Below are 17,046 nucleotides of genomic sequence, written 5' to 3' on the forward strand. Positions count from 1 at the left end.
TCGGAGAGTGGTCAGGAGCGGAGACCACCATGGACATTTTCCCGTAGGACCGCTTGGTTTCTTTTTATTCATGGACATGTCAGCTGCAGTTATAATCGCGTGACTAATGTCTCTGGCCATGGAGTTAACGCAGACCTCCGTTATGCGGCCAGTCTCGCCTAACAAAGAGGTTTTAAACTTGTCTCAATCAGCCGACTGCACGTTGTAGCGAGGACTAGGTTGGTCCCTTTTCGGCGGATTTTTAACCCTTATATAGAAGCTGATAACTCTATGGTCACTATCGGTCTCATTAGTCACTGTCCATTCATTAATCAAATTTTTAATATCTGGTGTCGTCAGGGTGACATCGATATTTGAAGATCGCCCATCCTGGCGATAGAAGGTATTCAAATGCCCTGGTTTATTATGCACTACTAAGTCGTACTTGTCGATCAATCGTTCGGTGATTCGTCCTAGACGATTTTGCTTAGTGGAGTACCACCTTTTTGAGTGACCGTTGGTGTCAGCACAGATCACCGTTCTGCTGCTTTCTTTCGCGAGGATCTGTTCAAGACTTTCAATATGTGCCGTGGTAGGCGTGCTGAATTTGAAGTATGATGAGACAAGTACGATATAGTCGTTTTTGTTTTTGCCATATGAGACTTTTACAGCCAACGAGTGACTGGCTGTGAACGAGCTTAGCTTTATACATTGGTACCGGTTCGTAAGTGCAATAATGGCTGCTCCCGCATTTTTACTAATGTGTGACTTACAGCACTCGAAGGCGTAAACTTTCCCGCTTATTACCAGGGGCTCTTGCAGTAAGAGGAAGTCAACTTTCTGCATTTTGCAGGCTTCCCTAAGTTGGTGACTGGCAATTCGGTCCCTATTCACGTTATGCTGAAATATTTTTATTCTAGCATTAATCGTGCTTAGCTTAGTTGTATTAGTAGGGAGAGTCATGTCGGAGGGAGAAGCGCGCATCCGAAATCCGTTCTTTTCAACAATGTGTTTATTGCGCGGTCCTTAGCTTTGCATACGCCACTCGTGGATTGGTGATCACCTTTGCAGTTTGCGCATTTAACGGATTCTGATTTGCAAGTTCGGGAATCATGATCACCTGCACACTTTTTACACGTGGGCTTCTCTGCACGGCAGGTTTTAGAAGTGTGTCCGTACTTCTGGCATTTGAAGCATTGTGGGCTCTTATCCCACAGCTTCAACTTACATTTCATCATGCCTATGAACACGTGCTTATTCTCGAGTTTGGGTAATGTGGACGGACGGACTTCCAACACCCAGTTTACTACGTGGCCATCGCGTGGTCCCAGTTTATATAAAGGTTTTATGTTTTCTTTATCAGTGTCAGAGAGTCCCAACTCCTCATTTTGATTTTTAATCGCCCAAGAGATCTCTGCTGGGTCGAACGTGCTTTCGACGCCTCTTATCATGACCCTAGGTGCAAAAGGTGTGATTTCTCTTAAATTAGACGTCCTATCGAGAGCTTTTTTCGTCTCCTCATTTGCCGGAAAAAGAATGAGGCCAGTTCTGCTCTTCACCGTGTGAAGTTTTGGTGCTTTTATTTTTTGCTCTATGGACTTCCTAAGTTCCGGCCAGGACACATCGTTAGTCGTGACAAAACGGGTTGTAATTGCAGACATGCGTGCTTTTTCTTTATTTTCCTTTGTTCGAGTTATCCTTCCCACAGACTTTTCATTATTATTAGGAATATTGCGAATTCTGCCTTTTTTAGCCGTGCTTGGGTTTTTAACAGGGACGACTCTGTTATTGGGTGTAACAAGCTCGGGGAAGTTCTCTTTGCGTCCTTGTTTATTTTGCTTAGGCTTATTGGGAGCCGATGTTGCTACTGCGGCAAACGTACATGGACCAGAGGGATAAGGTGGAGAATCTACGACCATAATGGCATCAGATTCCATATGAGCGGGCGACTTTTCCCTCTCGAGGTGAACGTTTTCATTTTCGAGCTGTATAATTGTAGCTTTAAGCTTACCGATATCTTGGTGTAATTCACCGTTACGGGCTAGCGACTCATAGAGGTCCTCTCTCCTCGCAGTAATCTGCCCAATAGCATTTGCACTTTCTTCGGCCACCTTCCTGAAAGCGATAAGGATTTCGTCCAGCTGGTGCGAGACCAAATCATTCCACTTTCGGCCTACTTTGCCGACGACCACCATCTCTTCCAAAATTGCCCTAGTGGTGGATATTGCAGTGTCTATTTCGTCGAAGTGATTTTTTAGTCTGACAGACTCTGGGCTTAATTCAGGATTTTTCCTTTTAATAATTGGTTTGTGCGAGGAGGTCGGGGGACTATCACCTCCGCCTCTGAGTCTCAGTGGGTCTGTTAAATCGGTCGCTATATTTCTTAAGTCAGCTCTACCTTTTTCAGGTTGGTCAAGGATTTGGATTTCACCCGTGGGTACGTCAAATTGTGGGGCTACCACTTCGTAACCCTTGCCTGGTAACGAAAGTGCTGGCCAGGTCGGGGAGCCAGCACCAACGGCCTCTGTGGTACCCGAATCCACTGAGGCGGTAACAACATTAGATTTGGTTTGCCTGTTCATATCTTGATTTAAGGTTTTCTCCTGCATTTTTGCCCTACTGCCAGGTTCGATGAGCCCTTATCCCTCCGGCTCACGGCGGGCTCGACCGCGAGTTGCGTTCAGTGATCCAGCCTGGTCGGGGTCTGGTCATGCCGGTGCCTGGCGCCTACGACCGGAGTTGCCAACCTCCGGAAGTCCTTCTCCACGCGCGGTCACAAACGGTTGAGTCCATGACCGAGCCTTGACCGCCCGCCAACCGGTTAAGGTCATCGGGCGATCGCCCCAGTTAAGGGTTGGCGCCTATGCGCCCGTCCGCAACGGCCCTCAGACCCTGAGGCCGGGTTACGCCCGCGACGCCTGCCAGCCGAACGACACTGCAGGACGACTGGTTTCTTTCGCGGGTTGCTCCCAGCCCGAGGTATAGGCACGCCGCTCGCGAGCGCACGACTTGGCGCAACGTAACAGCTCACGCTGCGCCTGGGGCCCGCCACAACTGGTTTAACGGGCCCGATTTGAAAGTCTCTTAGCGACCACCCCGAAGGGCGGCCGGGCGGGGTCACCACGACAAGGTGGACTTTCCTCGACCCCGAGTAGATAGGGACAGTGAGAATCTCGTTAATCCATTCATGCGCGTCACTAATTAGATGACGAGGCATTTGGCTAGTATCAGTCGTCCGCCCCGACGATGGACGGTTATCAGCCGCTCACCGACATAATGGGACAGAATCGGCTTACCCTGATAGCCGGAATGGAGAAAGAGGCAGATCTCGGGCAAGCCGAGTATCATCACTTACTAACCTACCGGGAAGCAAGTGGGATAGTTCAGAAGGAGAGGAATAGGCGTTAAGGGAAAGAGTTCAAGGAAGGTGGGTCAAGGAGGCCCACGGTTGTTGCGGTCTTCACCGGGCGTGCTACCCGACTCCGACCCGCACATAAGTGTCCGTTCTTTTGTTGAAAGTTTGCCAGTTGGCGTGTGTCCCCCAGAGGACCCGCGTGACGAGGCCAGCCAGGAGACCACTGCTCAACCCAAGCGATCTGAGCTCTCGAAAACTTTCGGGAACCCAGACGCCACGCCATGTTAGCGTGGCGGCGACCGTTTGTACGTCGGTCGATAGGTGTCGGGCGCGGATCGCGGCCTTTAGATCCACTCGGTCCGCATACTTGCGGACTTTATTAGTGTGCCATACTTCAGGTCCTACGCCAGAGACGACTTGTACATCGCATATAACGGAGACACGGCCTCTTACCTCGTCGCTAATCGTTGCGACGATATTCGGCTTCATGTTACCGCCATGCAGCTTATAGAGGTGTTCGCATTCAATTTCGTACCTTTTATCACGCAGACCACCTGTAATACGTTTTACGAGGCAGTCGTGTCACAAGACGCGTCCCTCGTGCGTGCGCGGGCATATCTGTGAGATATGGGCAAGCGTCTCCGACGGAGCTCCACAGGCCCGACAGTTAATCGGACCAGCTTTACCCCGGTTTACCCGCTTGCGAGTCGGCAGCGCATTTATTCTTATCCGGTTGTAAGCTTTGAAGTCCGATGACGGTATGCCATTCGGCCTTCGCAGCCACGACACGGATGCCGACTCCTCAGAACATAGCTTCAGTTCTGAGCCATCCACGCTCGCATACAAGTTCTGCATGTGACTCCGCTTGGAACAGTGAGCCTCGAGAGCCCGACGAGAACGAGCGAGAGCTTTTGGCCCGTGCAGCCGAAAAGCTTCGCGAACTGCCGGAACCCCCGAGTTTCCAAGACGAGTGAGTCTTTTAACGCGATTATTAGGAACGAAACGAACGAAATCCGGAACACCCAAGCCCCCCGCCGATGTTGGCGAGTGAATGTACGCGTCTGGGCACGAAGTGGGTAAGTCGAGCCAACGCCTAACGGCGCGACGTGTCTCGAAAGAGAGAGACCGTAGCTTTTGAACAGAGGTCACCGAAAACGTCAGTCCATGAATGAACTTCGGTATCAGATAGTCCCTCGCGATTGTTAATCGCATTTGCGATTTCATCGGCTCCGAAGAGATCCGATTCAACGCTGCCACATACGCTGCGCTATCGAAGACATCGATTTGACTGCCTGTAAACCCTACACCCAGGTACCGCCATAGAGAAGACACGGAAAGTGTCGGAAGAGCTGTCCCCGCAAGCGAGTAGACTTCCCCGACGGTCTTTACCTTGCCATCCCGTCCGGAGGGCACAAGAGTGAGCGTCGCACACTTCGTTGGATTTACCCTTAGACCGGTTACCTCCAACCTACGAGTGAACGCGTCGCACGCCTGACGCAAACCTGCCGGCGTTTCCGCCACAAGGATCACATCGTCCGCAAAAGCAATCGCATTCACCCTGGTTTGACCCAGAGAGTAACCTACGGCATCTGGTATTGCTCGTAGACCGGTGTCTACTACCAGATTGAACAAAAGGGGAGACAAAGGGTCTCCCTGTCTAACGCCACTTCGCGGACAAATGCCCCGCGAACACTGCCCGCTCACCTGTATTATTGTCTCGGATCGTTGGTACGTGCTGCGAATATATTCGACAAAGCGCGGGTCGAGACCCACTCCTTGCATCGCAGATGTAATGGACAAATGAGACACTGTATCGAACGCCTTCGACAAGTCGAGGGACGCGAGACACAGGCCTTTCCGGGACGAGCGAGAATCCTTCAACACCGAGTCGAGGAGGAAAAGATTTTCCGCCACGCCGTCGGCGCGTCTGAAAGCCCGCTGCCTGGAGTCCACCAGAGACAATCTTTCCAAGCGCTTGGCAAGTATTCGATGATAATGCCGGATGGCTATCGACGCGATCGAGATCGGCCTATAGTTGCCCGGGCTATCGGGGTTGCCCTTCTTTGCCACGAAGATTGTACGGGACCTCACCAGCTTTTCTGGGAGTGAACCGCACGCGTTAAACATATTGAAGACACCGGCTATCAAGTTACAGGGGAGACGTCGCCATAACCGAGCCGGAAATCCGTCCGGCCCGGGAGCTGTTGTTGCGCTCGGGAGGGAATCGATCATCTCCTGTGGGGTTATGGGCTCTAGTACTGTTACCAATCGGGGGTTGCCTTCGGTAGCCAATGGCTCGGCGGTCGGGGTCTGGGGTTGAGATTCTGCTACGCCTTCAATTATAGGCACCCAGAATTTAAGCATCTCATCGGCTCTCGGTATGTTAACCTTAGAGTCGATCCCCGTTAGAACACGATCAGCAACACGAGGTTTTCCCGGTTTTATTGCCTTGCGGCTACAACCACGGACCTCACATTAGCGCTGTGCGCTAGTCGAGAGCCGTGGAGGTTCACGGTCGGCGCCCGGCAGTTCAGCCCACCGGGCGCCGGCCGAGCGTCGTCTAAGGACCACGAGCATCGGGCGCACGCCCGTTCCCACCGAAGTCGGGAGAGAGTGCGCCCGTGCCGTCGGCTAAGGCGTGCACGTGCCCTTCGCCACCCTGGTCGGGCCGCAAGCTATCCTCATTGCTTCCCGTTTTTGGTTACTGGCACCCTCCGGTGCATATAGCCCCACCGGTAGGCTGGGTAGGCGCTAAGGAGTAGTCTCACTCGGCAGCTTTCCCCTAGACCAAGCTAGGTCTGTCACCACAAGGTTAGCTCCTGCTAACAGCCACTCTGAAACCAATCCGCCACCGCCCGCGCAGCGACCGAAGCCGATGCGCGACCGGCGTGTGAGGGCACGACGCCAATTCCCTCAGCGCCGCGGGGCTCCCCCACATCCCGAAGTACCATTCTCGCACCACGTTGGGTCTGCGCGTCAATGGTTGGACGCTGGGACCGAGCCTCATCAACGGTTTTAGGCGCCTCAGCTGTGATCCTACCGAGATTTGGGCCGTGTACCCGGGCTCACGGTTGGCCCTCACCGGGTGGCGCTCACCACCGGCGCGGTGGCCACGACCCCCAAGTTAGAGGCTCGGTAGCCTATGCCACGCCTCCCAGAGGCATCACCGGAGTGATCGACTCGCTCTTCCTGAGGTCGCAGTCAGAACCTCCAACACCCTAGTCCCCGAGGGTTTCGGTGTGTCCGCGTCCCAGACGCCGGCCCTGGCTGGCCAGGTCCCTTTTAGTCGCCTCTTACGACAAGCAGGGAGTACTGTTGCTGAATTCTGAACGGCCCCAGCAACAGGGTCGTATCACCACGTCCCTGACGCGTGAGCACGCCCCGGTCAGGACGCGCTCGAGCGAAGCCCGCCGCTTGTGCCACTTTCACCTTGCGCGCTCACCCGGGCAACCCCGAGTCTGTGCCTTTCACCTCCTGGTGAGGCGGCGTCCTGACCCTGGTAGATCCTACCTATTCGTTCTTTACGTGTTATCTGTCCGTTCTATTGCGTAGGCTATCCCTCGCGAATCTTCTTAAGGCCTCGTACAACGATTTCGACTTGAGGAAAACTCCATCTACTGGTGGCCATACTTGGCCTTCCCTGTATAGTGCCTGCTTCAGTTCCTCCCTCTGGCTGGTAGTACGTCTGCACTTAAGCAGGACGTGCGCGACTGTCTCTGAGCCCCCAAGGGCACATTCGCACGTAGGCGAGTCTACTAATTTGAACCCATGTAATTTCCCGCGGAAGTCACCGTGGCCTGTGAGGATCTGACTGGTGTAGTGGTCCAGTTCCAATGGCAAGTGGTATCTTTCAACCACTGATGGGATCATCTTCTTTGTCCATTCACCTTTATCGGTCGCTATATATCTTGCTTGCCACTGTTCAAGTAATTCGTCCTGTTTAACTCCACTTCCTGTTGGCTGGCTTTAGAAGCCAGACTCAAGTGATCTAATCTATCAACTTGGTCATGCGCGGCCGCGCAATCATCATTGCCCATCGGCCCGTCTTCCACCTCCTCAGTAATCGGTAGCATCGAATCTCCTTCAGCGTTAGGAGTAGCTGTAAGGGTACCTCGAAGTCCAGCGAGAAACATCGCGACTAGGTCGCGGTGCTCTCCGGTCTTCCTACGCCCCTTGATTGAATCAAGGGTACGCCCCTTGTGCGATTTAAACAGCTCGCGGTTGATTCCGCTCGATGCTATGCCTCCGAAGACGAGTTTGGCTTCAGACAATGCGAGGAGTCTTCGTTCCTCTTGTGGCCAGCGGGCTTTCGCCCTATCGGTCACAATTAGGTCATTGGCCTGGGACCTGTGGGCACTACTAATATGAACACCGACACCTATCTTGGTTGCAAATCTTCTTTCGCAAAACGAACACTTAAACGCGAGCGCAGCCGGGGCACTACTCCCAGCTATTCCCGCTCCAACACGGTTACCACCGGCCACTGTTTGGGATCCGGCGGCTATCCGAGGCTCTATATTTTCAGTAGACATTGTGTTGAATAAGAAGGTCCCATGGCGTATGGCAACGCCGTGGAACCCGGAGACATCTCGGCCTGTACCACCCGACGGTGGCCTTGCTGCTTGTAGCCGACCTAAGACTAAATGAGCGGGTACTCATTCATTACGCGAGTTTCCACGGGTGAAGGGCATGATTCGTGTACCCTTACCCGCGTTGGCGAGGGAGGCACCAGGTCATCTTCACGTAAGTTGACACCTTACACTCTGCACTCTTTGGGACCAAGGCAGCAAGATACCGCTTTTGTACGTTTGAGGGAGCCTTGTACATGCTCCCCTGAGGCCTTTCGGCGCCGTGGACAGGACTTCAGTACTTATCCCCCGCGGCACGCCTCCAGACAGTATCATTCTGATTGGACCTGAGCCCTGTGCTTGATTAGAGCACCATAGACGGTGAGATGACACCCTATAGGGCTACCAAGGAACCGCAGAGCGCGGACAGCGCGCGAAACGCTCCATCCCGAGAGGCAACCATCGTGCGGCCGACGTACGCCCCGGAATAGACTGGTGGACACCCAGCCACGGCCTACGGCGACCCCGACACCATGCCAACTGCACCGAGCTCGCCGCGAAGCCGACGATTGCACCGTTAGCAAACTGCCGAAGCAGTCAGTATCCGACCGGCACTTGAGCAGATCTATGCCGCGTCTTATTGCTCGGAAGAGGTGATCGATTTTGCCATCACTACGGTTCCCCACTGAGAACCGCAGCGTGGAGCACTTATAACCAATATGAAGGCCACCCGGATACCAGCTCACAAGGACGCGCAGCACAACTATTACGCTTCAACATTCGCTGACCAATCGGTTTGGGCTGACGGCGGCTAACACCCGAGAACCGGGCTATATGTTAACCACCGCCCGCTTACATCGCAAAAGCTGCGCCAAGTGAATGCGTAGCAGCAAGGCAAACACAAATCAAAAGGATAGGCCGCCGAAGGCGTTTGCACGCCTCCGACGGCAGACCCAATGACCGTGGTCATAGAGGCACTGAGCACGGCCCGACCCCGGGAACCCGCAGCACGTGGCCGCACGCCGAGACGCACGACCCGTTACCACGGGCACCGAGAGAGGGACTGCACCTGCGCCCACGCTTACGAGCACCGAAGCAACCAACGAGGCTCTGCAGCGATATTGGGCGAAATAAGCCCTGCCCCCGAGGGGACCGCAGACGGTATTTGCACGTTCCCTGCGGCACCGCTGACAGAGGCCTCCTTAAAAGAGTCATAGTTACTCCTGCCGTTTACGTACTTGCTTGAATTTCTTCACGTTGACATTCAGAGCACTGGGCAGAAATCACATCGCGTCAACACCCGTCCCGGGCCATCACGATGCTTTGTTTTAATTAGACAGTCGGATTCCCCTGGTCCGTGCCAGTTCTGAGTTGACCGTTACATGGCGGTCGATCCGGCTACGCGGCCGACGGCGCGGCGGCCGTACCGCCCGGTGACGGCGGACCGACACCGGGGCGGACGGCCGGCCGCGACGCGGCCAGCGACCGAAGCTCGGTGGTTCCACGGTCGGCGGACGGCGACGAGCCCGCGACCGCCTCGAGGCTCCCGGAGAGGTGGCGTCTCGAGGACGACTCTCAGCCGACCCGGCCGCGCTCTCGCGCGGCGGGCGGACGGGGACGTGCCGTTCGACGGCGCGAGAACCCGTGACTGTTTGCCGTCACAACTTGGGCGGACGACCGGGGGCAGCCGCGAGCGGTAGCCCGCGTTTTCCCCGGTCGAGCCGCCAAACTCGCGCAGGCGCGGCGTGCGGCCGACGGGCGCGCGGGCGCCGGTCCCCGTGAGGACCGGACGCGGCGCGCGCGCTCCGCCGGACGCCTGCCGTGCCGGCGCATCGGTCTGGCCGAGTATCCGGTATACGACCCTCAGACAGGCGTGGCCCGGGACCCGCGGGTCACCGAGGCCGCAATGTGCGTTCGACTGGTCGATGTTCGTATAACCTGCGGATTACACGACGACGCGCAGATAGCTGCGGTCTTCATCGATCCACGAGCCAAGTGATCCGCCGTTCGGGGTCGGGTGTTTGTTTTTTTTTTTTTTTTTCGTTTACACAATCGTCTTCCGACGACGGTAACCATCTTTCGGTCGACTCTCGGTCGGGGGTCGCGGCGCTCGGGCGGTCGGCGGACGACAACCGTGCGCGGTTGTCGCGCGCGAGCGCACGCGGCCACGGGGTCGGATTAGGCGCGCGCGAGACCGGCAAGCGAGTCGCCGGCGCCGCGGGCCCGTCTCTAATGATCCTTCCGCAGGTTCACCTACGGAAACCTTGTTACGACTTTTACTTCCTCTAAACGGCCGAGTTCGGTCATCTTCCCGGTCGCGCGACGACCCAGCCCCCGAGGGGGCCGAATAACGCGTGTAACGAGCCCTTCTAGGATTGTCAAGAAGTTGAATGGAATAATCAACACTTGATGTTTTTTGAATAATATTTTATTTATTACAAGTCCAATAATTAATAATATTGAAAAAATGACTAAGTTCAATTAATTTATTTAATGGTAATAACGAGATGTGACTTCTAGTGTGTTCAGCTTCCAGTCGCTAGTCGTTGGTAAGTTCGTCTGACTATTGTACGGTCTACGAGCTCCTCTCGTAGAGAAATCCCTAGTCCCTACTCCAGTGGTCATATCTATGTTACGTAACTCTCATGGCCATATATGGTGCGTGTGACTGTGGCTTGTGGTTACACGGACAGTTAACCGGATGTTCCTTATATAAAACATTGTAACACGATCTCCATAAAACACACAATTCCTGCGTGGCCTATTTATATATAATATAATATAGAATATTTATATGAGTAGTGAGATATATAGTGTCAGATGTATTATGACTATTATTAGCACTACGCCGCTGCTCTCCAGCATTATTATTATGATATTACTACCAGGGACTCATAAGTAAATATAGATAAAGTCACAGCTCGTTACACCTCACCGCTAAAAAAAAGGTTTTTGTAGGGCTATAACATCATAGAACTACAAAAAGCTTAAAATTCATTGTTACAATTTCAATAATATGACTAGATATCAAACTATCCAGTTTACAAAGTTTACAATTATTGTTGATAATATTATAAAATTACAGATTACATATGTTTATACATATTACATATTTTTATATATATATTTTTGTTGATTAATTACAATAAATATTTTGTTAGTATAATAATTATATAATGTCATATATATTTTTACAATGGTATATAAGTTTTGTTATACAATAATAGTTGATTAATAGTTTTGTTAGTTAATACATATAATATTTTCCTTTAATTACAATAATAAATTTATTAGTAAATTATAAATTTTTTCTTAATATTATTGACCATTCATAATTATTTGTCTAAAATGATTTATTATTTTATCTTTCATAGAATAACATATCAGTGGCTGTTGGCACCCTTTCTATAAATCTGGCTAATTCCATACATATAGGATTATTTAAATTTCTATTTATCATCATATCTACTAAAAATCGTTTTATAGAATTTATTATTTCTAAAATTTCTTTATCTTCATACGGTACTAATATAGATTCATTTGCAGTTATTATATGATAATCAAAACAAGTTGTAAAATTATACCATTCTCCTTGGTTTGGATTAATGTGTGTTTGTATAGCTAAATTTATATTTATTTCTTGCAATAATTGATTGTTCCTATCCATTATGATTTATTTACTGATTCTTACTATTTTATTTAAATGTTATCTGTTTATTCTTATTTATTTATATATATCATTAAAACCATATTCTAATCTTAATTCTAGTATTAACAAATTGTTGCAATTCATTTTTTTTATTTAGTTAGTATTGGTGGAAAACTATTAGTAATAGATAACCTATCAGGAGTATCAGTTATTTGTTCTACTGATGTTTCTTTTTCAATTTTTACTTCACCTTCTCCACACGATTTACTTTGCACTATAGGTCCTTGTATGATTGTCAAACAGAATAACCTACATAAATAATGTCAACAAATAATTGTAATAATTATTATTAAATACAATCCCTTAACATGACATTCACAATTAAATATAAATCTTTATGGTAACATGTATAATGTTTACTATAGGTCATCTATACATGTCCCCAATATTTAAATATACTAATTCTCCAACTCATTTTATCCATACACCTTTAATGGTATCTATGTTCTCAATCACTTAATCATATTAAATTACATTAAAACTTATTTCACATTAATATTTGATTTCTTATTATACTACTCTTATACTCATATTAATTATATTTACTATATTTTATTATATTTTAAATGACTAGTTACAGTAATTTTACAACTCTATATCCTCCATATCTGATAACACATATGATTGATGCGTCAATTGCCTATTTCTGGTTATACGCTTATATTCACATATTGTAACTACTGTCACAACTATAATTGTCATCATAAACATCCCAAACACAACGTATACTACATAATTTACCTCATAATTGTTTTTAGTTTTATTTTCAGTTTTATTCTCTACAGTTAAATCCATTGTATTCATTTCATTATCATTTATGTTTATAGTAGTATCATATACAATATTATTTTTTGCTATTTCCGTGCTACATTCAACACTTGTTAATTCATTATTCTTTGCTCTTTCGCTGGTAATACCTTCAATTTCTTGCGACTCCATTATTTCATGCGTAACTACAGATATTGTACTTGATGTATAAACCTTGGTTTTATTAATTTTAATTAAATTGGTAGTAGCGAAATTGGATTCTGTTTGAACATTGTTATTGTTATTTGTATCATTATTGGTAGTTTGATTATCAAGTTTAGTTATTGTTTCATTTAATGCATTATCTGCTTCTCTAAATTTTAGAAAGTTATATGTTATTGGCATTTTAATAGGTTCATATTTGGTATCATTTTTACTCTTTATGTATATTACGCAAGATTTTTGCATATAATATGTTAATGGTATATCTACTAGTGTTGCTAAAAACACCGGCGGATCTCTTATCAGAGTACATTTTATACGTAATGAGTCTATGTTACAATTGCTTACATTAGATAATACAATTTCATCGTCTGATTCACCCGATACATTTTTAATCGTGACATACCCATCATACTTATAATATACAGTTGTTCCCAACATAACTTCATTGATTATTTCCTGTCCTCTGACTGCCATTACAACCAATAATCTATAATGTTATATCAATTGTTAAATTAATCATTTCTCTCATACTCTAGTATATAATTAGGTTCTTGTACGAATTCCATAAAATCCATTAAAGTTTCACAACATGAATAATCTAACCAACCCCTGTTTTCTGTCATATCATGTAAAAATCGTGCAATATTTCTAGTATACTCTCTCATCTTGGTTCTAGAAAATGGTTCGAGTAAATTATGATTTGCTGTACTTATATGCCTCAATAAACATTTTGGTAACTCATCCGGACCTAAAATATTAATACAGTGAGGTTCTCCTCCAATAGCCAATTCCAATTCCAATAAGAATTTTCTTTGTTTTTCCCTAAAATAATAATTTATTTCCCATTAATTTTTAAATATCAATTTTTTTTTTTTTTTTTTTACTCTATTCTTCCCCTGTAATACCTATCTTTATCTTACTTCATTATGTTACTTATAATATATTCTTATATTTATATTCTATACTCTTAATATTATTTCTTTACCAACTTAGTTAATTTTATTTTATAATTTCATAATATTTTTTCACATCATTTCTATGCACAGTAACCTTATTTCTTCCCCTTTGTATTATTATATTCTCTGTATCTAATATCTCTAAAATTTCATATGGTCCCTTCCATAAAGAATTCAATTTATTTCTCTGCGTATTATCTCTTAATAATATAGAATCCTTAACATATAATTCTTCACTATGTGCGTTAGTATCATATTTTGTTTTAGATTTTAATTTCTTTTTGATTAATCTTTCCTTAGCAATTTTATGCGATTCTTGCATCTTTTGTTTCAGATCATATAGATAATCATCGTAATTATATCTGGGTTCTGGGTTATTTTTCAAATTTACTGGAATATTCAATTCTTTTCCATATAGTAATGTATAGGGTTGATAACCTGTAGATGTATGTTCTGTTGAATTATATACGAATAAAGCATAAGGTATTAACTGATCCCATGTATTTAAATCTTTATCTACATAATGTCTTAAATATTCTGCTAAAGTTCTGTGCGATCTTTCTAAACTTCCATTGGTCTGTGGGTGATACGGGCTAGTTTTTATTTTATTAATTTTTAATAATTTACATACTTCTGTAAATGTTTTGCTAAGAAAATCAGTTCCTTGATCTGTTAGTATAGTTTCTGGTATTCCATGAATACAAACGAAATTTATTACGAAAGCTTCAGCAACTGTATTTGCTGTATGATTAGGTAATGGTACACCTAAAGAATATTTTGTTAAATCATCCTGCATAGTTAAAATATAATTATTCCCTGATGCTGTTGTGACTAAAGGTCCTACTATGTCTAAAAATATTTTTTCAAAAGGTTTTGAACTTGTGGAAGTTATCACCATAGGCTGCTTAATTTTTCTATTTGTTACTTTATTTTTCTGGCAAGATTCACATTTTTTAATATAATTTTTAACATCAACTTTGAGTCCTGGCCAATTAAATTGCCGTCGTATTTTTTTAATGGTTTTGCCTATTCCTGCATGTCCTCCCAAAATAGAGTCATGAAATTGCTTAAATATAGTTAATTTTTCTTCCTCAGTATATTCTAATTTTGAACATATTAATACTTCTATTTTTGTGTTTCTAAATATATAACGGATCATAGCTCTAACCTTCGTCCATTCTAATCCATCTTTTCTTCCTAACTGGTTCATTATAAGTTTATTTAAAGAATGTTTTTCACTGAAATATTTTAAATTTAATAGTGTAGTATATAGATTTTCATATGTAGTTAATTGTTTAGTTTTACTTTTGGTTATTAAAAATATTATAAATCTATCGTTATATTTCACCTTTGTTACTTCACCTACGTCTTTATTAGATTTTAAAATTATATGATCCCCATACTTCTGTTTTATTTCGTAATTAATTCCTGTTCTAAAATTATAATATTTTTCGATTTCAGTTACTATATGATATTCGTTTGGTGACTCTAATAGTTCTCCATTTACTTCCTTAACATTACTATTTGTTATCAACGTTGTTTCGAATTTTTCTAAGAAATTATTATAGCTCTCTTCTTTTATCTCATTTATGGTGTACATTCTCGATAAAGCATCTACATTTCCATTTTGTACTCCCGGTTTATATTTTATTACGTAATTATATTGTTCTAACTGTATTCGCCATCTAGCTAACTTTGATAACGGATCTTTCAAATTAAATAACCAAGCTAACGGTCTATGATCACTCAAAATTGTAAATTTTCGCCCATAAAGATATGGTCTAAATTGTTTTATTCCGAATACTATAGCTAAACATTCAAGTTCTGTTGTAGAATAATTAAGTTCACTTTTATTTAAGGTTCTAGAAGCATATGCTATAGGTAAATCCTTTCCTATTTCTCCTTGTGATAATATTGCACCTAATGCTTTTCCACTGGCATCGGTCGTTAAAATAAATTCTTTAGTAAAATCGGGATATTGTAATACAGGCTCAGTGCATAATGCATGTTTTAATTTACCGAAAGCTTTATCACACTCCTCATTCCATTCAAACTTTACATCTTTCTTTAATAAATTCGTTATTGGTTTAGCAATTTTACTATAATTCTCAATAAATTTCCTATAATATCCTGATAATCCTAGGAAAGATTTAATTTGTTTAACATTCTTAGGTTCAGGAAAGTCTAAAACAGCTTGAATTTTCTTAGGGTCCGGTCTTATTCCTGTTTCCGATATAACATGACCTAAATATAAACACTCTCGCTTTACAAATTCACACTTATCAGGTTGTATTTTCAAATTGTGCAATCGTAATCGTTCGAACACATCGATTAATTTTTTATTATGATCTATTAAATTTTTCCCATATATTATTATGTCGTCAAGATATACTAAACATTTTATTCCAATTATTCCAGACAATACGTTATCCATTAACCTTTGAAACGTAGCAGGGCTAGTTTTCATTCCCATTGCCATTCGTTTAAACTGATAATGCGCGTTATTAGCTGAAAAGGCTGTTAATTCACGTGAAGCTTTAGATAAAGGAATTTGATAGAATCCAGAAGCAAGGTCAATGACACTGAATAATTGACATTGTCCTAAATGATCTAATATTTCCGTAATGTTCGGTAAAGGATGAAATTCATTTAAAGTGACCTGATTCAGAGCTCTAAAGTCTATTACAATACGAAACTTTTCTTTTCCACTGGCGTCTGCCTTTTTCTTTACTAACAAGAGTGGTGCGTTCCACGGTGAACTAGAAGGTTCTATAATATCATCTTGCTCCATTTTATCTAATTGATTTCTTATTTCTGTCTGTTGTGAGTAAGGTAACCTATAAGGTCTTTGATAAATCGGTTGTTGGTTAATATTTAAATTAATAACATGCTCGGCTGCATCTGTAAAAGTTAATCGATCTCCTTCTAAATAGAATATTTCTGCGTATCGTTCACATATTTTAAATATCGTTTGCCTTTCCTCATCACTCATATGATCGCTTCGTATTAGATTTAAAATTTTATTTACACGATTATCATTATTAATTTCGGTTTTTATCGCGTGTATGTTATAATTGTTTGCGGTTTCATACAATATTTTATTCATAATATTCGTATCTATTTCTTGTGAAAGTTCGGACACATTTAATAAACTAACCATGACCCTTCCTGTTTCCACGGTCCCTATTATATTCGCACAATATACATCTTTTATCAGTTCCTGTTTGTGTATTATAATATTTTTATTTTCCATAGCTGGGTCTGCAATAGGCACTGCCACAACGGTTTCCGTTCGTGGTTTTAATACAAATTTCATTTCATTTTTATTTATTTCATTAATTAAACTATCATTACTATCATTATCTATAACTAACGAATTTTTAGCTATATCTATAATTGCTTTATTCTCTATTAAAAATTTTTGTCCTAAAATACCATCCTTAGGTATTGGAAACGAATCATAAACTACTTGAAACTCAGTTTCTATATTAATATCATCAAATCTTA

The 17,046-nt window shown here is 44.3% G+C and overlaps 1 non-coding gene across 1 annotated transcript; it reads right to left on the bottom strand.

The window, feature by feature from the left end:
- Window positions 1–9,759: 9,759 nt before the first annotated feature.
- Window positions 9,760–9,917, bottom strand: LOC149054500 (5.8S ribosomal RNA). The gene has a single exon (XR_016192265.1). It is a non-coding gene; the product is annotated as a 5.8S ribosomal RNA (ribosomal RNA).
- Between the last annotated feature and the right edge of the window lie 7,129 nt (window positions 9,918–17,046).

Source organism: Diuraphis noxia, unplaced genomic scaffold (assembly GCF_037042655.1).
Source record: "Diuraphis noxia isolate RWA-SAM2 unplaced genomic scaffold, SU_Dnox_SAM2 contig0006, whole genome shotgun sequence".
NCBI lineage: Eukaryota > Metazoa > Arthropoda > Insecta > Hemiptera > Aphididae > Diuraphis > Diuraphis noxia.